The following is a 25,281-nucleotide window of genomic DNA, read 5'->3' on the forward strand; positions in this document are numbered from 1 at the left end:
TCTCACTTGTACTTTCTTTTATGTACGTACAAGAGTGACATACAATCAAAGTCGATAGTTAAGTATCTGTAAGATTTCCTCCAGTAAGTATAAAATAAAAATCTTAAGTGATAAGAAAGTATTGTATCAGCTCTATTGGCAACTTATTTTCTTTCTTAATGCCTAAAATAATTACTAGACAAATAATAATACCTTAGATCGATTCAATTAAATATGGTACACCCACTGTAACACATATGCACTAGGTTATAAGAGAAAAACAGTCTTCACCTTTTGTTTTTCTTCTGCTCTTTTCAGTGTCAGTATGTGTATGTTGATATAAGCCCCCTCATGCTGCTCCTTGTGGTTCAAGTACTGGGAAATAAAACAAACAAAATAAGCCATAAGACTTCCCAGTAAAAGGCAGAGATAAATAATGCTAGAACCAGGCAATATACATACTTATATAATGAAAGCAATATCAAAAAGAATGCCACAAAGTATTTTGAAACTGAACGTAAACCAAGTCATAAGCATAATCTAAGGTATGACAGAAAAGATGTATTTTACAAGAGATTAGGAAATTATTATTATAGAAGTGAACGTCTTTAGGAAGATAGTGATTCTTGCAGATCTTAAGGGCATAAGCATTGAATATCTTACAGCTGATGTGGAAAACATCCTGCAAATTCTAGCATGCCAGCTTCCATCATGATTTGGGAATATCAATTCCAATCATTTGCCAGTACCCAAGATAAACGTGCTGAGCTTGTCTTCGAGGCACATTTTAAAGGCACTGAGGATATCCTTCCAGTCACCAGCCATCTGTCCACGCTGGATACCACCGACATAGTCACTGGCTCTGCACTGATTGGCTCTGCTCACATAGGTTCCTTCAGGTCCAGTGGCTCTGGTGCTCCTTTGACACAACTGGAACCCAGATTCTTGGGCTGGTCTGTGAATATTTGGACTCTAAGCCTAGTAAACTTAACATTCATCATAGCCAACCAATAATTTCCCACCTTTCTGTTGCACAGCCAAAATGCTGAACACTATTCTTGGCTGCTCATATCCTTCTCAGGCTGGGGAAGAAAACTTGATTCTCTTTCTCATTTTTCTCAGTCATTCTCTTTTACTCTAACCCTCTGGGACACCTATAGTTTCTCTTCAAATGGTTTTGGCTTTCACGAAAGACTAGGGACTCACAGACTGACCCAGATGCTTAATTATAAAAGGGATCTGTAGCTCCTTAAAAGGAAGGGTGTTAAGGAAATATAGGGAAGACACACACCAATTACAAATTATACTGCCACATTTATACCAGAATCTCTTACCTTTAGCTGAGCTTTTCCTGGGTAATATCAATTAATCACAACAGTAGCCAAGAACAGCTCAGTCCGGTTGTAGTCATTGCTTGAAATGAACTTTCTCACAGACTACAGAGCTGCCCCAGCCACTAAAATTACCACTGGACCATTGTGTTTATTACCATATAAAATGCTAAATCATTCAAATGTTTTGAAAACTTTTAAGTTAGGAGATATGTTCTTAAGTATTGTCTAAATGCTAATCTTGCCTTTTTAAATCCAAGCAGTCAGTCTGTACTTTGCATCATTTTACCACTGTAATCCCAGAGTGAAACAACCAAGGCGAAACAGTGCAGTAGAAGGAAGTTGTAGAATGCCATTTTATGAGTTTGTTTATTCTGCAGAAATTTTACTGCTGCTCAAACTGACTGCTTCTTTACTGCCTTAAATCAAACAGCATAATCTGTGGACTCAAGATCAGAACAATAAACTTCACTGAATTTACAGGCTCAGGAGAACAGCATTCAATAGGGCCTTTTATTATGACCCTATCCTGACAATGTTTTTCTGACTTTCATTGCTTCGGGAATTCATAGGAGAGGTGCCAAAGCAGTATGTTAGTTTGAGTGTGAGCCCTCCCCCCACTGTTAATCACACCAAATATTGACGAAAACAACTCAGATAGAAGAGCACCATACAGCGGAACCTCTAAAGTGGGTGCAGAAAATTGTTCTGCTTCATGTTAACAAACACATTTTTTAAAATGGAGATGTAGAGCCATTTAATCATAGTGTTCAGCTTTCTCACTTACAGACCTTGCATGTTGTAATTATTACTCATCACTGGCGTGTTGATGGATCACACATACAGGTGAGTTATATAAGAGTTACATAGAAACCAGCATAAAGAGGGCAGGAGAGTACAGTTTAGAATGGTTTTCCAGATTTTATATAATATGGTACAAAGGAAACCTTTTGGAATCTCACTTATAATTAATTAATTAATCTCACTTGCCATGAATTTATTAATTTAATATATACAATTGTGTTAATGTTATATAATTACACATAGCATACAATAGAAATGAACAGAAGAAATAGGTAAGATAAAAATAAATACAAATATACTTCTAACCATATCCTCTGGTATTGGTCACTGGCTTTTTAGTCACGGAAACCCAAGTTTCAGTTGTACTGATGCTACTAACAATCTGTATGAATCTGAGCAATTTTTATAAGTTCTTGCGGTCTTATGGGATTAGTAGTTAGCACAGGTTGTGAGCCCATAGCAAAAGTGGCTATCATGATGATGATGATGATGATGATGATGTTTCAGGTTATAATTACTTCTCAGGGATCACATAAACATGGAAAGACAGTAAAAGCACAGCCATAAATCCCCCACTCCGCCACCACCAAGGGGTTTCCTACCTGATCTTAAATAACTTTATTGAGAGGGAATCTTTGCCTTCCAATGCTTTTGTTTTGAGAAAAATTACAGGTTGAGATACAGAGTAATTTCTTTCTCCTCTTCATAAACATCCCTATAAAAATAGGCTAACAATTTAGGATTGTGGGAGTAAGGCAGGAAGCTGCTGTCTGGGTCTTTTAACTCCTTTGAAATGAAGTTAACAGAGGAAGAAGAGAAGGCTTTGGTAAACCTGAATATCAATTTGCAGATAACTAACATTTCTATTTTGCTGAGTCTTTCAATCCATAAATACAGTATGTCTTATTTAATTTTTTATTGTTGTTGTTTCTACTATAAGCATTTTGTTGTTTACAGTATAAAGGTCCTGGAGATGTTCCTTTTTAAGGTTTTCAACTAAGTTATGTGTTTTTTGTTTGCTTGGTTGGTTAATGATTAAGTGATATTCTAATTTCAGTTTCAACAGGTTCATTGCTAGAATATAGAAATAGAGTTTATTTTTGCATGTTGATCTGGTATCCTGAGACTGCTGAACTTACCTAATTAATTCTAAAAGAGTTTGGTTGATTGAATTTTCCATATTCATGCCACATGCAAACAGTGGTAGTTTCTTTTTTTTTCTAATCTGTATGCCATTTCTTTTTTTTTTTTTTTTTTTTGCTTTATGGTGCTGGCCAGAAACTCCAGCATGAATGCTAAGTAGCAGTGATGAGAGCAGACATTCTTACCTTTTTTTCTGTTACTATTACTTTACTCATAGTAATCAACTATGATTTTAGCTGTAAGATTTTGTAAATATTTGTTATCAAGATCAGAAAATTGAGTCAGAATAGCTGTTATGGGAGAGAAGATGGCGCTATAGGAGCAACTCAGGATTGCAGCTCCCAGTGAAAGCTCAGAGGGTGAGTGGACACTGCATTTCCAGATGGATCTTTATTGCAGCTGTTTCAGCTGGTGCGGCCATTTCTGCCGGCGCTGCAGCGCAGCGGCACTCCGTACAAAATACTCTGGTCTGGTTGCCCTGCTAAACTGGCAATTTGAGATTTGGGAAGGCAGATTAGCACATTCATCTGATTAAACGGGACTTAAACAGTAAGCCAGACCAGGAGATTCCCGGGCAGCAACATTGTATGAGCCAGCGCAGTGGGTTGCAACATGGGAAATCACATAGATCCTGGTGCCCTTTCAGCAGGCGACTGAAACACCTGGGAGAGAGTCAACCGTTCAACTTAAAAAAACAAAAGGGCTCTGAGGCAGGGAGCCAGGTGATCAGGCTCGGCAGGTCCCACCCTCAAAATAACAAACAAAACAGCAACTGGAAATACTCAGGGTTGAGAGTTTCATGGCAAACACAGCTGAACCCAGGAAAGTGCACCTTGGTGGAGGAGGGGGCATCAGCCATTACCGAGGCACTCTGCCCCTACTGAGGTACTCTCCCATTGCTTACACAGCCTGCCATTGCCAAGGCAACCCGCCATAACAGAGAGAGTCTGCCATTACAGAGGTGGGCCACCATCACCACATCAGTTCTAACCACACCCATATAAACAGGACAACACAAAATTATGCTCGGCAGCAGGGTGGAGCCCAGAGCAGCAGAGCGGAGCCTCGGCAGGCAGGCAATGACTAGACTGCCTCCTTGCTGGGCAGGACAGTGCAATGGATACTCATAAATAAAGCCCTAAATCCCAGGGACAGAGAACCTGAGGAAAAAAGGGGGCTTTATGAGTTCTGCTGCAGCAGACTTAAATATACCACCTAGCAGCCCTAAATGAACAATGGAGCTCACAGCTCAGCACTTGAGCTCCTATAAAGTACAGACTGTCTCCTCAAGCAGCTCCCTGACCCCCATATATCCAAAGAGTTACCTCTCAAAGGACTGATCAGACTAACATTTGGTGAGCATCATTCTGAGACAAAGACAGCAGAAGAAGAATCTGGTAGCAACCCTCACTGTTGCACAGCTGCTACAGGTGTTCCCCAGGCAAAAAGGGCCTGGAGTGGACCTCAGCAGTTCCACAGCAGAGGGGCTAGACTGTTATAAGGAAAACTAAGAAACAGAAATAACTTCATCATCAACAATCTGGATGTCCACTCAGAGACCCAATCAGAAAGTCAGCAACTACTCCGATGACAGGTGGATAGATCCACAAAGATGGGAAGAAACCAGAACAAAAAGGAGGAAAACACCCAAAACCAGAACACCTCACCGCCTACAAGGGACCACAATCCCTCACCAGCAAGGGAACAAAGCTGGATGGAGAATGAGTGTGATGAAATGACAAAATCAGACTTCAGAAGGTGGGTAATGAGAAACTTCCATGAGCTAAAAGAACACGTTCTAACTCAATGCAAAGAAACTAAGAACCTTGAAAAAAGATTTGAGGAAATGATAACAAGAATGAACAACTTAGAGAGGAATAGGAGTGAATTGATGGAGCTGAAAAACACAACACAAGAACTTCATGAAACATGCACAAGTCTCAACAGCTGAATTGACCAAGCAGAAGAAAGGATATCAGAGGTTGAAGATCAACTCAATGAAATAAAATGAGAAGCCAAGATTAGAGAAAAAAGTGCAAAAAAGAATGAGCAAAGTGTCCAAGAAATGTGGGACTATGTGAAGAGACCTAATCTACGTTTGATAGGTGTAACTGAATGTGATGAAGAGAATGAATCCAAGCTGGAAAATACTCTTCAGGACATTATCCAGGAAAATTTCCCCAACCTAGCAAGGCAGGCCAATATTCAAGTCCATGAAATACAGAGAACACCACAAAGATATTCCACAAGAAGAGCAACCCCAAGGCACATAATCATCAGATTCACGAGGGTTGAAATGAAGGAGAAAATGCTAAGGGCAGCCAGAGAGAAAGGCTGGATCACCCACAAAGGGAAGCCCATCAGACTCACAGCAGATCTCTCAGCAGAAACCCTACAAGCCAGAAGAGAGTGGCGGCCAATATTCAACATCCTTAAAGAAAAGAAATTTCAACCCAGAATTTCATATCCAGCCAAACTGAGCTTCATAAGTGAAGGAAAAATAAAATCCTTTGCAAACAAGCAAGTACTCAGAGATTTTGTCACCACTAGGCCTGCTTTACAAGAGCTCCTGAAAGAGGCACTACACATAGAAAGGAACAACCAGCACCAGGCATTCCAAAAACATACCAAATACTAAAGAGCATCAACAAAATGAAGATTCTGCATCAACTATCGGCCAAAACAGCCAGCTAGCATCAAAATGGCAGTAGCAAATTCACACATAACAATATTAACCCTAAATGTAAATGGGCTAAATGCACCAATCAAAAGACACAGACTGGCAAATTGGATAAAAAGCCAAAACCCATCAGTGTGCTGTATCCAGGAAACCCATCTCACATGCAAAGATACACAAAGGCTCAAAATAAAGGGATGGAGGAAGATTTACCAAGCAAATGGAGAGCAAAAAAAAGCAGGAGTTGCAATTCTCATCTCTGATAAAATAGATTTTAAAGCAACAAAGATCAAAAGAGACAAAGAAGGACATTACATAATGGTAAAAGATCGATACAACAAGAAGAGCTAACTATCCTAAATATATATGGACCCAATAGAGGAGCACCCAGCTATATAAGGCAAGTTCTTAATGACTTACAAAGAGACTTAGACTCCCACACAATAATAGTGGGAGACTTTAACACTCCACTGTCAATATTAGACAGATCAACCAGACAGAAAATTAACAAGGATATCCAGGACTTGAACTCAGACCTGGAACAAGCAAACCTGATAGACATTTACAGAACTCTCCACCCCAAATCCACAGAATATACATTCTTCTCAGCACCACATCACACCTACTCTAAAATTGACCACATAATTGGAAGTAAAGCACTCCTCAGCAAATGTAAAACAACTGAAATCATAGCAAACAGTCTCTCAGACCATAGTGCAATCAAGTTAGAACTCAGAATTCAGAAACGAACTCAGAACTGCACAGCTTCATGGAAACTGAACAACTGGCTCTTGAATGTAAACTGGGTAAACAATGGAATGAAGGCAGAAATAAAGAAGTTCTTTGAAACCAACAAGAACGAAGACACAACATACCAGAATCTCTGGGACACATTTAAAGCAGTCTCTAGAGGAAAATATATAGCAATAAGTGCCCACATGAGAAGAGTGGAGAGATCCAAAATTGACACCCTATCGTCAAAATTGAAAGAGCTAGAGGAGCAAGATCAAAAAAACTCAAAACCTAGCAGAAGACAAGAAATAACTAAGATCAGAGCTGAACTGAAGGAGATAGAGACATGAAAAACCCTTCAAAAAAATCAATAAATCCAAGAGCTGGTTTTTTGAAAAGATTAACAAAATAGACAGACCACTAGCCAGATTGATAAAAAAGAAAAGAGAGAATAACCAAATAGATGCAATAAAAAACGATAAAGGGGAAATTACCACAGACTCCACAGAAATTCAAACCATCATCGGAGAATATTACAAACAACTCTATGCACATAAACTGATAAACCTGGAAGAAATGGATAAATTTCTGGACACTTGTGTCCTCCCAAGCCTAAACCAGGAGGAAGTTGAAACTATGAATAGACCAATAACAAGATCTGAAGTTGAGGCAGCAATTAAGAGCCTACCACACAACAAAAGCCCACGTCCAGATGGGTTCACAGCTGAATTCTACCAGACACACAAAGAGGAACTGGTACCATTCCTTCTGAAACTATTCCAAATAATTCAAAAAGGAGGAATCCTTCCCAAATCATTTTATGAGACCAACATCATCCTGATAGCAAAACCCAGCAGAGACTCAACCAGAGAAGAAAACTTCAGGCCAATATCCATGATGAACATAGACATAAAAATCTTCAATAAAATACTGGCAAGCTGATTGCAATAGCACATCAAAAAGCTTATCCACCATGATCAAGTAGGATTCATCCCAGGGATGCAAGGCTGGTTCAACATATGCAAGTCTACAAACGTAATTCACCACATAAACAGAACAAAAACAAAAACCACATGATTATCTCAATTGATGCAGAGAAGGCCTTTGACAAAATTCAACAGCCCTTTATGATAAAAACCCTCAATAAACTTGGTATTGATGGAACGTATCTCAAAATAATAAAAGCTATTTATGACAAACCAACAGCCAATATTATACTGAATGGGCAAAAACTGGAAGCATTCCCTTTGAAATCTGGCACTAGACCAGGATGCCCTCTCTCACCACTCCTATTCAATATAGTACTGGAAGTTTTAGCCAGAGCAATCAGGAAAAGAAAAATAAATAAAGGGTATTCAAATAGGAAAGGAAGAAGTCAAATTGTCTCTTTTTGCAGATGACATGATTGTATATCTAGAATACCCCGTTGTCTCAGCCCAAAATCTCCTGAAACTGATAAGCAACTTCAGCAAAGTCTCAGGATACAAAATCAATGTGCAAAGATCAGAAAATTGACAACTATTTCCAGATTTCTGAGAGTATTTGTCATGAATGAGTGTTAGATTTTGTCAAATGCTCTTTCTATAGCTGTTGATAAAATCATGTTATTGTTCCTTGGCCTGTTAATATGATTTAAGTGATTAATTTTAGAATATTAAAGCAACCTTGACCCCTGAAATAAAGCATACTTGGTCATAGTGTATAATTCTTTTTATATATTGCCAGATTATGTTTGCTATTGTTGTATTAAGGATGTCTGCATCATTTTTGAGAGAGACATTGGTCTATCATTTTCTTTTTTTAGTCTTATTTGGTTTGGTATGGTCTGCTGCTCTCATAAAATGAATTAGAAACCATTCACTTCTCTTTCTGGCAGAGACTTTGTAGAATTGATGTTAATTCAATTTCAAACAGCTGGTAAAATACTCTAGTAAAACCATCTGAACCTGGAGATTTCTTTTTGGGGGGTATCTAATTACAAATTTCATTTCCATAGTAATTACATGGCTGTTTAAATTATCCATTTCATAATGAATGCACTGTGGTAGTTTGTGTTTTTAAGGATTGGTTCATTTTTTTCAAAGTTGCTAAATTGATACATGTAAAGATGTTCACAGTATTTCTATTTCTTCAGAGTCTGTGGTAATATTTGCTATTTCATTCTTAATATTAGCATTTTGTGTCATCTTTTTTTAGTCATGCTGGAAGCTTGCAAATTTTATTGATATTTTCAAAGAATGGCTTTTTGTTTCATTGATTTTTTTAAAAGTTTTATTTTCAATTTTGTTAATTTATAATTATATCTTCATTATTTTCTTCCTTCTGCTTGCTTTAGGTCTACTTCGATTTTCTTTTTTTAGTTTCTTGAGGGATTTAGATTATTGATTTTGGAACTTTACCCTTTTCTAATATAAGCGTTTAGTCCTATGAATTTCCCTCTCAGCACTGTTTTAGCTTAAGATTACAAATTTTGATACTGCATTTTCATTTCCATTCAGTCCAGTATATTTTTTAAATTTTCCTTTAAGACTTCTTCTTTGACTCATTTATTATTATGTAGTGTGTTGTTTGTTTTCAAGTGTTTGGATATTTTCCCATTGTCTTCCTGTAACTGACTTCTAATTTGATTCCATTGTGATAAAAGAAGGCAGTCTGTGTGGTTTTAATTTTATTTTAATTTGTTGATGTTAGTTTTGTGGCTTGGGATATGTTCTATATTGGTAATATATTCTATGGTAATTTGCAAATTCTGTGTATTCTGCTGTGGTTGGGTGGAGTGTTCTATAAATGCAATTAGACCCTGATGGTTGTTGGCAGTGTTTAATTCTTCTATACATCTTTGCTGAATTTGTGTCTAGTTGTTTAACCAGTTATTGAAAGAGGGATTTTAAAGACTCCAACTATAATTGTACCTTTGTCTATTTCTCCTTTAGTTGTATCACTTTTTGCTTCATGTAATGGGTAGCCTTGATATTAGGTGAATAAACATTAAGGATTGCTATATCTTTTTGATAGATTGACTCTTTTATCGTTAAATAATATCCTTCTCTACCTTAGATAATTTTCTTTGCTTGAAATCTACTTTGTCTGATATTAACATAGTTACTCCTGCTTTCTTTTGATTAATGTTTGCTTGCTATATTGCTTTCACCTACTTATATTGTGATATTTGAAATGAATTCATTTTAAACAACATACAGTTGGGTCATTTTTTTTGTTTGCATCCTATTAATCTTTGTCTTATATGGTAGACTTAGACCATTTATATTTAGTGTAATTATTCATATGTTATGGCAAAAATCTGTCATTTCATTTTTTAATAAATCATTATCGTTATAATAGTTTTCTATTTGCCAAAAAAGTAAAGATATATATACTCCACGCCTCTTTTCTTCTATTATTAACATCTTACATTAGTATGATATGTTGATTATAATTTGTGAATAAATATTACATACAATTACATTGGTAAATATTAAGTAAAGTCCATTCTTTATTCAGATTTCCTTAGTTTCAGTGTTCTTTGTTTTAGGATGCCATCCGGGAACCACATTACAATTAGTTGTTATGTCTTCCTAGGCTCCTCTTGACTGTGTCAGTTTCTCAGACTTTCATTGTTTTTGGTGTCTTTGACAGTTTGAGGAGTATTAGTCAGGTATTTTGTAAAATGTTTCTCAATTTGACTTTGTCTGATTTCTCTCAAGGATAGACTAAAGAGTTTGGAGACAGAAGACCACAGAAGTAAGTACCATTCTTATAACACCTGTCAACACAATTTGTCACTTTTAAGATTAACCTTGGTGAGATCTTGTTTACATGTTTCTCAAGTGTAAACTTGTTCTCCCTGCCTGACTTTCATATTCTACTCTTTGGAAGGCCATGCATGTCCCTCATACTTAAATGGGGAGGAATATGTTCCACTTCCTTGAGGGTGAAATATCTATACAAATTTTTGAAATTCTTCTGCATAAGACATTTGTCTGTTCTCCACTCATTTATTTAATCATTATTTACATCAGTATGAACTCATGAATATTTATTTTATACTGTGATTTATAATTCAATATTGATTTATTTATGTATTTACTCAGACTATTCTAACTTTGGGCACTGAAAACATTTTCAATTGGCTCTTGTGTTCCTCTGGCATACTCATCATTTTGAGTTCATTGTTGTTGTTGTTGTTGTTGTTGTTCCCTCTGCTTGATTTTTGGTTCTGCCTGAATTATTCATCTACCCACATCTCTCTGCATCTGGGGATGATGCAAACCAAAGACAGAACATAACCACATTTTTCTTATTTCCCCTGAACCTCTCAGGAGGCTATTGTATATAGTATAACATTTCTGCAGATGCTATGGTAACAAGGATGGAGACTTCACAGCCCAGCGTCTGTCACACTGCTTCCCACGCTGTTCTTAGGTCACACCTACCATGGAAAATTTTTCAAGGTGGAAATCTCTTCTAAAGATCTTGTCCCAACCTTCCAACCTCACCAGCTGCTAAGGCTCCCAGAGTCTCCTCACATTTCCCTACAACTCCATCTGCTACCCACTCCCAAATCGTTAGATCTTTCTAACCAAGTTTCCACATCCCCACCCTCAGTTCACACCTCCTGAGTGCTGTCTTCCTCCCATCTGATGTCACCTTCCTCTAGAACATTCATAGGAAAGGGGGCTTGTCATCTCATGTACATTCCAGTGTTTAAATTAAAATGCTGAATGATGGTTGGAATAAATCCTCATAATCACAGTGCTAAGCTCTTACCAAGCAGTTAAAAACACTCTAATGACTCTGTTGAATGATATGTTTTTCTGGCATCTATACTACATAGGTATGACTGTGAGTACACTTGTTCTAGGACATTGGCCCTACCAGCATTGGCTCCACATTAGCACCTCCATCAGACATCAGTCCCCCTCCAAATGGCCACACAGATGGCCATCTTTCTGTGCAACACAAGAATTGCTCTCCTTTGTGCCCCTCTCCTGCAGCTTGGCCATGTATCTCCTATCACTACAGGGCATTGCCTTGATAAGCCTCCACTCCAGTAAGACTGAGCTAGGTTGGAATCTCAGCTCAAAACTTCACAGTTGTGTGATCTTAGCCAGGTTCTATTTCCTTCAGAGCTTGATTTTCTCATCTTTGAAACAAGGTACCATTGCTTTTGCCATGGTAAGGTAAGACTCTCTTCTATTCTGCTCTGGAATATCATGATACATAGCTCAGCAGGACAGCTTGTTCCACATATTGAATGGCCACGGACTACTCACTCTTCTCTCTCTGCCCTGTGAACAGCAAACCCACCTCTCACCTGCTCCAACTCTCTCTGTACCTCTACTCTTCAGTAACCCACCCCAAACAACACATCATTTCCCACAAGGCCTTGACATGGGGAGTCAGTTGCTTGCTGAAATATTTTTCTTCTCCCCCTGCACAACCTGGAAAAATATAAACCTCTCACAATCTTTAGTTCAAACATCACATTCACCTACTCGCCTTCCCCAAATTATTCACATATTCTTCTCATTAGAAACTAGTATAGACCCTATGTCTACATTAACTTCCTTAAAACAGATATGGTGACAAGACGTCACCAATTGCAAAAAAAAAAAAAAGAAAAGAAATTTCAGTATAAAACATTGTTTGTCCTTTTAAATAAACTTTTACTTTCAATTTTACTGTCATAATAAAATTATAAAGCCTACAATTTTTATAGTAATTTCAACTTTACTAACAGATTCCAAGGATACACGTTCAGGTTTGTTACCCAGGTATACTGCATGATGCTGAGATTAGGCCTTGACTGATTCCATCACCTAGGTACTAAGCATAGTACCCAATAGTTAGTTTTTCAATCCTTTCTCCTCTCCCTCCTTCCTTTTTTTTTTTTTTTTTTTTGGAGTCCCTAGTGTCTATTGCTGCCATCTTAATGATCATGAGTACCCACTGTTTATCTCCCACTTATAAATGAGAACATATGTATTTTGTTTTCTGTTTCTGTATTAATTCACTTAGGATAATGGCCTTCAGCTGCATCCATGTTACTTCAAAGGACACAATTTCATTCTTTTTTATGGCTGCATAGTGTTCTATGGTGTATGTGTTTCACATTTTTCTTATCCAATTCACAGTTGAAGGGCACTTAGGTTGATTCCATGTCTTTGTTGCTGTGAATAGTGCTACAATGAACATATGCGTGCATGTATCTTTTTGGTAGAACAATTTATTTGTCTTTGCATATATACCTAGTAATAGGACTAATGATAGTTCTAAGTTCTTTCAGAAATCTCCAGAATGCTTACCACAGTTGCTAAACTAATTTACATTCCCACCAACAGTTTATAAGAGTTCCCTTTGACACCCTTGCCAACATCTGCTGTTTTTTCACATTTTAATACTGGTCATTCTGACTGGTGCAGGATGGCTTCTCACTGTGGGTTTGAGCTGTATTTCTCTGACGCTTAGTGATGATGAGCATTTTTCATATGCTTGCTGGCCATGTGTATGTTTTCTTTTTTTGTTTGTTTGTTTTAACTTTTGAACAAGATAAGTAAGATTCCAGTACTTAATTCATATTTTTATTTTATTTTTATTTATTGCATTTTAGGTTTTGGGGTACATGTGAAGAACACGCAAGATTGTTGCATAGGTACACACGTGGCAGTGTGATTTGCTGCCTTCCTCCCCTTCACCTATATCTGGCATTTCTCTTTCTTTTGAGAAGTGTCTACTTATTTCTTTCACTCATTATTAATGGGATTATTTGGTTTTTGCTTGTTCAATTGTTTGTTTCTTATAGATTCTGTATATTAGACCTTTGTCAGATGCATACTTTGAGAATATTTTTCCCATTCTGTAGATTGTCTATTTACTTTATTGATAGTTTCTTTTGCTGTGCATAAGTTCTTTAATTAGGTCCACTTGCCAATTTTTGGTTTTGCATTGCTTTTGAGGACTTAATCATGAATTCTTTCCCAAGGCTGATGTCCAAAATGGTGTTTCCTAGACTATCTTAAAGAATTCTTATAGCTTGAGGTATTACATTTAAATCCTTATTCCATCTTAAGTTGATTTTTGTATATGGTAAATGGTAGGAGTCTAGTTTCATTCTTCTGCCTATGGCTATTCAGCTATCCAAGCACCATTTATCAAATACAGAGTCCGTACCTCCATTGCTTATTTTTGTCAACTCTGTTAAAAGATCAGATGGCTGAAGGTCTTCAGTGTTATTTCTGGGGTTTCCATCATTCCATTGGTCAATGTGTCTGTTTTTGTGCCAGTATTATGCTTTGTTTGGTTACTGTAGCCTTAGAGTATAGTTTGAAATTGGGTGATGTGATGCCTCTGGCTTTGTTTTTTTGTTTTTGTTTTTGGTTGTTTTGTTTTGTATTTTGCTTGGGATTGCTGTGGCTATTTGGGCACTTTATTGGTTCTATATGTATTTTAGAATAGTTTTTTTCTGGTTCTGTGAAAAATGATATTGGTAGTTTGATAAGAATAGCATTGAATCTGTAGATTGCTTAAGGCAGTATAGCCATTTTAATGATATTAATTCTTCCAATCCATGAACATGGAATACTTTCAATTTGTTTGTGTCATCTATGACTTCTTTCAGCAGTGTTTTGTGGTTACTTTTGTATACATCTTTCACCTCGTTGGTTGGAGGTAGGTATTTCTTTTGTGGCAATTATAAATAGAATTGCATTTTTTATTTGGCTCTCAGCTTGAATGCTATTGCTGTATAGAAATGGTACAAATTTCTGTACATCAATTTTGTATCCTGAAACTTTACTGAAGTCATTTATCACTTCCAACAAATCTTCTGGTAGAATCACTTGGGTTTTCTAGGTATAAAATCATATCATCAGCTGAGATAGTTTAAATGCTTCTTTTCCTTTTTGGATGCCTGTTATTTCTTTCTCTTGCCTAATTGCTCTGTTAAGGACTTCCAGTACTATGTTGAGTAGGAGTGATGATTACGGGCATTCTGTTCTTTTTCCAGTTCTCAAAGAAAATTCTTCTAGTTTGTGCTCATTCAGTATGATGTTAGTGGTGGGTTTGTCATAGATGGTGCTTATTATTTTGAGGTTAGTTCCTTGAATGCCTAGTTTTTTAAGGGTTTTTAGCATGAAGAAATGTTGGATTTTATTGAAAACATTTTCTGTGTCTATTGAGATGATCATATGGTTTTTGTTTCTAATTCTGTTTATGAGGTGAATTCCATTAATTAATTTGCATATGTTGAAGCAGTCTTGCATACCAGGCGTGAAGCTGCCTTGATCATGGTTTATTAACTTTTTGATGTGCTGCTGGATTCAGTTTGCTAGTACTTTGCTGAGGACTTTGGTGTTTATGTTTTTCAAGGATATTGTCTTGTTGTTTCTTTGCCATATTTTGGTGCCAGGTCTCACAGGATGGCTGGCTACATGGAATGAGTTAGGGAAGTGTACCTTCTCCTTGATTTTTTGGAATAGTTTCAGTAGGATTGGTACCAGCTCTTTTTTGTGTCTGTTAGAATTTGACTGTGAATCCATCTGGTCTGGAGCTTTTGGAGGTTGGTAGGTTTGTTTCTGTTTTGAGACACGGTCTTACTTTGTTGCCCCAGCTGGACTGCAGGGGCATAAACATGGCTAATTGCAGCCTCAACCTCCCAGGCTCAAGAAATCCTCCTGACTCAGCCTCCCAAGTAGCTGTGACTACAGACCCATGTTACCATGCCTGGGTAATTTTTGTATTTTTTGCAGAGACAGAGTTTTGCCATGCTGCCCAGGCTGATCTCAAACTTGTGAGCTCAAGGGATCTGACTGCCTCAACCTCCCAAAGTGCTGAGATTACAGGCGTGAGCCACTGTGCCTGGCCAGGTATTTTGCTACTGATTTAATTTTGGAACTCAATATTGGGCTATTCAGAGTTTCCATTTCTTCCTGATTCAATCTTGAGAGATTGAATATTCCAGGAATGTATCCATTTCCTCTTGGTTTTCTAGTTCATAACAGTCTCTGATAATATTTTGTATTTCTGTGGCATCAATTGTAATGTTACATTTTTCATTTCAGATTTGGCTATTTGAATCTTCCCTCTTTTCTTCCTTGTTAATCTAGTTAGCACTCTATATCTTCTTTATCCTTTCAAAGAACTCACTTTTGGTTTCATATATTATTTCTACGCATTTCACGATCTCAATTTGCTTAAGTTTTGCTCTGATACTAGTGGGTTTTTTTTCTTCTAGTAGCTTTGGTGTTAGTTTTTTCTGTTTTTCTAGTTTCTCTATGTGTGACTTTAGGTAATCCATATGAGATCTTTCTGAAATGCTTTTTGAAATAGGCATTTAGGGCTATAAACTTTCTTCTTAACAGTGTGCTATATCCCACATATTGTGGTATATTTTGTGTCTGTTTTCATTTCAAATAATTTCTTATTTCTGCATTAATTTTGCTATTCACCCAGAAATAATTTAGAAGCAAATAATTTAATTTCCCTGTAATTGTGTAATGTCAAGAAATCTTCCTAGCATTAATTTATATTTATATTCCACTGTGATTTGAGAGTATGGTTGGTATGATTTCAGTTTTTAAAATTTATTGAGACTTTATTTACGGCCGAACATGTGGTTCATCTTGGAATTTGTTCCATGTGCAGAGGAGAATAATATATATTTTGTGGCTGATGGGTGGAGTCTTCTGTACATGTCTATTAGGTCCAATTCATCCAGTGTCACATTAAATGCAGACTTTCTCTGTTAGTTTTCTCCCTCTATGATCTGTCTAATGCTGTCCGTGGGGTATTGAAGTCTCTAACTATTATTGTCCAGTGGTTTAAGTCTTTTCATAGGTCTAGTAGTAATTGTTTTATGAATCTGGGTGCTTTATTTTTGAGTGCATATATATTTAGAATAGTTAAGTCTTTTTGTTTAACTGAACGCTTTATCATTATGGAATACTTTCATTGTCCTTTTTCACTGTTGTTGGCTTAAAGTCTGTTTCACGTGACACAGGAACAGCAAACCCTACATTTTTATGTGTTCCATTAGCATAACAGGTCTTGCTCTAACCCTTTACTTTGAACTTGTAGGTGTTGTTATATGTGAGATGGGTCTCTTGAAGACAGAGGTGGATGGGTCTTTTTCTTTTATCTAACTGCCATTCAGTGACTATTAAGTGGGGACATGTAGACCATGTACACTAAAGCTTAATATTTATATGTGAGGCTTCTATTTATTTCTTCCCTCATTTCTTCTATTACTTTAGAAGTTCTTTTGTGCTGATTTCCAACGTTGTATTAGATCTCATTGAACCTACTTGCAGTCTGATATGGTTTGGCACTATGTTCCCACCCAAATCTCATCTTGTAGCTCCCATAATTCCCATGTATTTGGGGAGAGACCTGTGAGACATGATTGACTCCAGGGGCCAGGTCCTTCCTGTTCTGTTCTTATGATAGTAAATGGGTCTCACAAAATGTGATGGTTTTATAAATGGGAGTTTCTCTGCACAAGCTCTCTCTCTGCCTTCCACCATCCACATAAGATGTGAAGCTTCTACTTGCCTTCTGCCATGATTGTGAGGCCTCCCTAACCATGTGGAACTGTAAGCCCATTAAAACTCTTTCTTTTGTAAATTTCCCAGTCTCAGGTGTGTCTTTATCAGCAACATAATAATGGACTACTACCTGTTTGGTACCAGGAGAAAGGCATTGCTGAAAAGATAACCAAAAATGTGGAAGTGACTTTGGAACTGGGTAACAGGCAGAGGGTGAAACAGTTTGGAGGGCTCAGGAAAATGTGGGAAGGTTTGGAACTTCCTAGAGACTTGTTAAATGCCTTTGACAAAATTGCTGATAGCAACATGGACAATAAAGTCCAGGCTGATGTGGTCCCAAACGGAGATGAGAAACTTGTTGGGAACTGGAGCAAAGGTGACTGTTGTTATGTTTTAATGAAGAGACTGGTGGCATTTTGCCTCTGCCCTAGAGATTTGTGGAACTTTGAACTTGAGAGATATGATTTAGGGCATCTGGTGGAAGAAATTTCTAAGCAGCAAAGCATTCAAGAGGTCACTTCGGTGCTGTTAAAGGCATTCACTTTCACAAGGCAAGTGTAAAAAAAAATTTGAGGGGTGATTAACATTTGGAAAATTTGCAGCCTGACAATGCAATGGTAAAGAGAATCCAATTTCGTGAGGAACTATTCAAGCCAGCTGCAGAAACTATAGCGGAGCCAAATGTTAATCACCAAGACAATGGGGTAAATGTCTCCAAGTCATGTCAGAGACCATTGTGTAAGCCCCTCCTATCACAGGCAAGGGGCCTAGGAGAAAAACGTGGTTCTGTGGGGTGGGCCCAGGGTCCCCATGCTGTGTGCAGCCTAGGGACTTAATGTCCTGTGTCCCAGCTGCTCCAGCTGTGGCTGAAAGGGCTCAAGCCAGTACTTCAGAGGGGCCTGAAAGGGGTTGATATTCTTACAACTTTGGAGTATACTTTGACAAACCATCTGTCATCCCAGCCAAATATCAAGTTTAAAATATAATAAAATAAAAGAGAAACTTTTATGCAAATATATTTTATGTTTTCTTATTTTATGTCTCTTCCAAGGAAACCTTACAGCAGGCTTTCTCAACTTCAGCTGTATTGACACTTCCGGCAGGATAATTCTCCAGCCTGAGGCGGCTGCCCTGCACCTTGCAGGGTATGTAGCAGCATCCCTGGTCTCTGCCCACTAGATGTCAGTAGCACCCCCACAGTTGTGAGAACCAAAAGTATCTCCAGACATCGCCAAATTTTTCCTCTGTGGGGAAAAATCGTCCCCAAGAGAACCACTGCCCTATAGGCAGCAATCTCTAGTAACTTTTTTACAGGTCATGTCTTTTCATTGTCTGTTCACAGGTTTCAAAATCAAGCTGAAATTAATCTCCTCTAACCAGTCTTTCCTAATCGCTCCAGCAACTCAGTCACTCATTTATTGGTTCTGCTACAGCTTCCTACACATTTCCCCACGAACACAATAAAATATATTGCTGTGTTTTTCCTACTTGATTGCCTACTCCACAAGTCCATAAACACGGGTCATCTTCTCACTAACAGTGCTTGTCATATAAGAGCTCATAAGTTAATTTATTCATCTAAGATTATATCTCCCCACAGGAAGCTTGAAATTGAGTAAATGAAACAAACAAGTGCAATGACAATAACTAGAATTCTGTATGTGATTCACACAACAGTGAGTATATTAGTCCGTTCTTGTGTTGCAATAAGTACCTGAGACTTAGTAATTTATAAAGAGTCTTAATTGCTCATAATTCTGCAGGCTTTGCAGGAAACATAGTGTTGGCATCTACTCAGCTTCTAGTGAAGCCACAGGGAGATTTCAATCATAGCAAAAGGCAAAGAGGGAACAGGCATGTCACATGTCAAAAGCGGTAACCAAGAGAGGTTGGGAAGAGATGTGCTACACACTTTTGAAATGACCAGACTGCACAAGAACTCACTATCGTGAAAACAGCACCAAGCCATGAAGGACCTGCCCTCATGACCCAAGCACCTTCCACCAGGCCCCACCTCCAGCACTGGGGATTACAGTTCAACACAAGATTTGACAGGGACGTACATTCAAACTAAATCAGTGGGCATTTTATTTTGTGCCTGGAACTTGACTAAGTATTTATATGTAGTATCTAATTTTATTTAAATCTTTGTAATGCTCCTGGGAGGTATAGTATAATACTCATTTATCTGAGTGAGACCCAAAAACATGGAGAAGATTGGCAGCTTACAAAGTACAGTACCATGTATAGGTATGGAGAATTTCAACCTTGATTTACCTGGCTTCCAAGTCAACACTTTTAAAAAATATTGAAATATAGAACAAATGCAGAAAAGTGCATAAAGCGAATATAAAATTCCATGGACAGAGGTAGACCAAGAACACTCCTGTTAGAGTGGTCTGCACTGACTTCAGACAATAAGGGGCACATTCTCCATAGAAAACTTTAAAACAATTTAAAAGCTAACAAAATTTGGTCTGCTTTTAATCATTATTCTAGGCCAGAATTTCTGAGCAATGTCAGTGAAATACTTTTCACTGAATAAAATATCCCATGTTGATTTAAACTCTAAACAATAGCATACGTACTACTGAGTCTTAAGAATATGTGTGTGTGACCATAAAAACCCTAGAAGAAAACCTAGGCAAAACCATTCAGGACACAGGCACAGGCAAGGACTTCATGACTAAAACACTAAAAGCAGTGGCAACAAAAGCCAAAATAGACAAATGGGATCTAATTAAACTGAAGAGCTTCTGCACAACAAAAGAAACAATCATTAGAGTGAACCAGCAACCAACAGAATGGGAAAAAATTTTGCAATCCACCCATCTGACAAAAAGCTAATATCCAGAATCTAAAAAGAACTTAAATAAATTTATAAGAAAAAAACAAACAACCCCATCCAAAAGTGGGCAAAGAATATGAACAGACATTTTTTAATAGAAGACATTTATGCAGCCCACAAACATATAAAAAGTGCTCATCATCACTGGTCATTAGAGAAATGCCAATCAAAACCACATTGAGATACCACCTCACACCAGTTAGAATGGCGATCATTAAAAAATCTTGAGACAACAGATGTGGAGAAATAGAAACGCTTTTACACTGTTGATGGGAATGTAAATTAGTTCAACCATTGTGGAAGAGAATGTAGTGATTCCTCAAGGATCTAGAAATAGAAATACCATTTGACCCAGCAATCCCATTACTGGGATTACAAAGGATTATCAATCATTCTATTATAAAGACACATGTACATGTATATTCATTGTGGCACTGTTTACAATAGCAAAGACTTGGAACCAACCCAAATGCCCATCAATTATAGACTAGATAAAGAAAATGTAGCACATATATACCATGGAATACTATGCAGCCATAAAAAAGGATGAGTTCATGTCCTTTGCATGGACATGGATGAATCTGGAAAACATCATTTTCAGCAAACTGACACAAGAACAGAAAACCAAACACCTCATATACTCACTCATAAGTGGGTGTTGAACAATGAGAACACATGGACACAGGGAGGGGAGCATCACACACTGGGGTCTTTTGGGGGGGACTAGGGGAGGAACAGTGAGGGGTAGGGAGTTGGGGAGAGATAGCATTAGGAGAAATACCTAATGTAGGTGACAGGGGGATGGATGCAGCAAACCACCATGTCATGTGTATACCTATGTAACAATCCTGCACCCCAGAACTTAAAGTATAATAAAAAAATTTTTAAAATAAGAATATATGTGTGTATAAAATTAGCACTGTTATTATGTATTCTTTCATAAACTCTGAGTTCCACATGGACACTAATCCAGAGAACTTCCAGTTACACAATTAGGTCTCAGCACAAAGGTACAAGCTACAATCATTTTCTCAAGAGTTAAGTTTATCATTGTTATGGGCTGAATTGTGTGCCACCCCACCCAAATTCATGTTGAAGCCCTAACCCCCAGCACCTCAGAATGAGACTGTATTTAAAGACAAAGCTTTTAAAAAGGGAATTAATTGAAAATATGGTGGCTAAGATGCCCTTAATCCAATCTGACTGGTGTCTTGATGCAAGGAGATCAGGACACACAGGGAGACATCAGAGATGTGCACACACAGAGGAAAGACCATGTGAGGACTCAGCCAGGAGGCAGCCATCTGCAGACAAGAAGAGGGTCTTCAGGAGAACCAAGCCCTGCTGACACCTTGATCCTGGACTTTCAGCCTTCAGAACTGTGAGAAATTACATTTCTGTTGTTTAACCCACCCACTCTGTGGTATTTTGCTATGGAAGCCCTAGCAAACAAGTACAATAATCCTTTCCAGTCGTATGCTTGGGAACAGTGAGTCTCCAACACACGATATGATATTAGAAATCAGCAATAATCATACCATGACTAAAAAAATGAAGATAGACTTCTACTTAATTGAACTATTAAATATGACTACTTGGAGATTTTATGTATGCTAAAATGTAAAGCAATGAAAAAGAGAGCCAACTATAAAGTATAATATTAATTGAATTTTATTCTTCTGTATTAGTTGTTTTGAAACTAAAGATGAATTCCCAAAATATGGTTTATCCATTGAGTAATTATTAATAAAAATAAAATCATCGTATAGAAGAAAGGATTGGGAAAAGTAATCTATTCTGGTAATCAAATATACTAGGTATGCAACTATTCAATGAGCTATCACAAAGCAAACACCTATGTACAAACACCTTGACTGCTACAAAAGTTCAAGAAATCAAATATCGATAGTTCCTTGGATGTCTTCCTGGTGCCCCCTCCACTGTACTACCTCTCTCTCCTTCCTAAATTTAACCAATGTCTTTATTTCTATTCTAATAGTTCATTTCTATCTCATTTTGGAGCTGATATTAACAAAAAAGTTCAGTAATTTTTTTTTGCCTGGCTTCTTTCATGCAGTAGTACATATGCAAGACTCATACACCAGGTTGTGTTTAGCAAGATTGTTCATTTATATCACTGCATGAGATTCCATTGTATGAATATAACACAGTCTATACCATTGATGGATACTTGAGTAATTTCTAATTTAGAACTACTGTTTAATACATATCACATACAAATATGCATTAGTCAACTGTTTTGTTATTGGTAAGGCTTTTAATCAACAGTAGGCTGCTAATAGTTAAGTTTGAGGGAGTTGAAACTTATATGTGAATTTTCAGCTGTATCGGGGGGGTTCAGCTCTGAATCCCCCCGTTGTTCAAAGGTCAACTGTATTAAACTAATGCAGCTGCGAACCTTCTCGTGCATGTATCCTGTTGCACATGTATATGCACTTCTATTGGAAATTGAATTATTGAACTGTAAATTATGTATATCTTACACCAAAGCAGCAACAGTAAACACTTTTCCAAAGTGTTTTGGTTCCAAATATTTACCTTCCTTCCAGAAGCGTATGACGGTTCCCATAGCTCCATATCCTAACCTACAGGTGGTATTTCATTATTTTTAGTCATATCGACAGGTATATGATAGTACTGATTAACTAACAGGGATGACCACCTTTTTGTATGTTAATGGCCTTTCATTGCCCTGTTTTCTGAATGGTACTTAAATCCTTTGCTTATTTTTCAGAGTGGCCTGTCTTTCTGGTATCAAAGGGAGGGAGATCAGTCAGCTCCTGCTAACATGGTGGTGAATATGGACCTTTTGAATGGTAGACCATTGGATACAGAGAGCTAGAACTCAAAATCAAAATCTGGGCTGCAGGGACAACAGGCATAGAGAATTCAGTGTACAATAATTGGTAGCTTCTTAGAAACCCAAGAGAACATGGTGCCTTCCTTAATCCAGCTACATATTATGTGGCAGTGTTAGCCACAGCTTTCTGGCCCAGCTCGCAGTGGGTTATGCTGGAGACCAATTTAAACATAATGACACAGTAATCTCTATAAACTCCAGACAATTACCAGCATAATTTGAAGAGTTTTAATAAGCCAATGTTCCATCAAAATTTATTACTCCATGGGGCCACCCTTGTCCTGAAGGCGGACAACCAAGTAATAGCTTGTAAAATGGCATTTTTAAACTAGAAAACCACATTAAATGTGATTTACAATGAAATTGCTGACATCAGAAGCTGAACTTTGTGCTTCCATGTAGCTTAAACCTTAAAAAAGATGTTAATGGGCTGCAAATATACCCTTTTATTTAGCTTTCAGTCATAGGATGCATCCCAGATCATTAACAGGTTTTTACCACATATTAGAAAGGTTTTGCTAGATGTCAAAAAATAAAATTAAGGCTTTCCCTGGGTGTTAAAAAGTAATTCAAATTTCCCCATATTGCCAATTAAAGAAAATTTTAAAATGCCATCATTCTAAATGCACATTACTTTAAGCAATTAATTTTTTTAGAATTGGAATTTTTTAATACAATGGAACAAAAGACTACCGTTATTATGGGAAGTAGTTCTGTCTCTCTCTTTCTCTCTCTCTCACTCCTTCCATCCCTCCCCTCTTTGTCCTCCTCACACTCATCACACACACACTCAGCCACCGACACACACACACAGACTATACAACATGAATATGAGATCCATAAATTCCCAATATTACCCTAAATATTGTGATATCTTCTCTGCCCAACTATCTGTTGGAAAAAATCTAAAGAAGGATTTAGTAGATCCTAAATTGAAGGATCTATTTTCATAAGCATGCTTCCGGTCTTACATATATACTTTATATACTTTCCATGCTTCTAATTGATTTAGGGAAACAATATAAAATAAAAAGGGCATTGTGATCAATAAAACATCATCTTTTGTTGTAGTAAAAAGACCTGGATTCAAGGGCAGCTTCATGATTTTCAAACTGAAGGACCCAAAATAACTCATGAAAAGTTAGAATACTCATTTTTAAATAATAAAATACAGACATTTTCTGCTGTGAATATCAAATAAACTATGTTTCTGAAATTGCTTTCTCAAGTAAAATGTTATACTAACCCAATTATTTCTGTCTCCAGTATCAATATAGGCCATCCTTTCACTAGGAAGTTTTAACACCTCTTCACATCTGAAAGACCCTTTAAGATTCAGCTTCTTTTTTTTTTCTTTCTTTCTTTCTTTTTTTTTTTTTAATTGCATTTTAGGTTTTGGGGTACATGTGCAAAACAAGCAAGATAGTTGCATAGGTACACATGTGGCAGTGTGTTTTGCTGCCTTCCTCCCCTTCACCCACATTTGACATTTCTCCCCATGTTATCCCTCCCCAGCTCCCGCCCCACTGTCCCTCCCCTATTCCCCCCAATAGACCCCAATGTGTAGTGCTCCCTTCCCTGTGTCCGTGTGTTCTCATTATTCATCACCTGCCTATGAGTGAGAATATGCGATATTTCATTTTCTGTTCTTGTGTCAGTTTGCTGAGAATGATGTTCTCCAGATTCATCCATGTCCCTACAAACAACACAAACTCATCATTTTTGATGGCTGCATAATATTCCATGGTGTATATGTGCCACATTTTCCCAGTCCAGTCTATCATCGATGGGCATTTGGGTTGGTTCCAGGTCTTTGCTATTGTAAACAGTGCTGCAATGAACATTCGTTTGCATGTGTCCTTATGGTAGACCGATTTATAGTCCTTTGGCTATATACCCTGTAATGGGATTGCTGGGTCAAATGGAATTTCTATTTCTAGGTCCTTGAGGAATCACCACACTGTCTTCCACAATGGTTGAACTAATTTACACTCCCACCAGCAGTGTAAAAGTGTTCCTATTTCTCCACATCCACTCCAGCATCTGTTGTCTCCAGATTTTTTAATGATCACCATTCTAACTGGTGTGAGATGGTATCTCAATGTGGTTTTGATTTGCATCTCTCTAATTACCAGTGATGATGAGCACCTTTTCATATGTTCATTGGCCTCATATATGTCTTCTTTTGTAAAGTGTCTGTTCATATCCTTTGCCCATTTTTGAATGGGCTTGTTTGAGGACACAAACAGAGAAACATTCCATGTTCATGGTTAGAAAGAATCAACATCTTGAAAATGGCCATACTGCCCAAAGTAATTTACAGACTCAACACTATCCCCATCAAG

General features: G+C 37.5%; 1 long non-coding RNA gene across 3 annotated transcripts in view; it reads right to left on the reverse strand.

The window, feature by feature from the left end:
* The window catches only part of LOC144578497 (uncharacterized), a 176,701-nt gene that overhangs the window by 59,262 nt on the left and 92,158 nt on the right, over window positions 1-25,281 (reverse strand). For all 3 annotated transcript variants that reach the window (XR_013524386.1, XR_013524387.1, XR_013524385.1), the window contains one exon: window positions 271-354. This is a non-coding gene — a long non-coding RNA (uncharacterized LOC144578497). The remainder of the gene's footprint in view (window positions 1-270; window positions 355-25,281) is intronic.

This window comes from Callithrix jacchus, chromosome 12, assembly GCF_049354715.1.
Source record: "Callithrix jacchus isolate 240 chromosome 12, calJac240_pri, whole genome shotgun sequence".
Taxonomy (NCBI): Eukaryota; Metazoa; Chordata; class Mammalia; order Primates; family Cebidae; genus Callithrix; species Callithrix jacchus.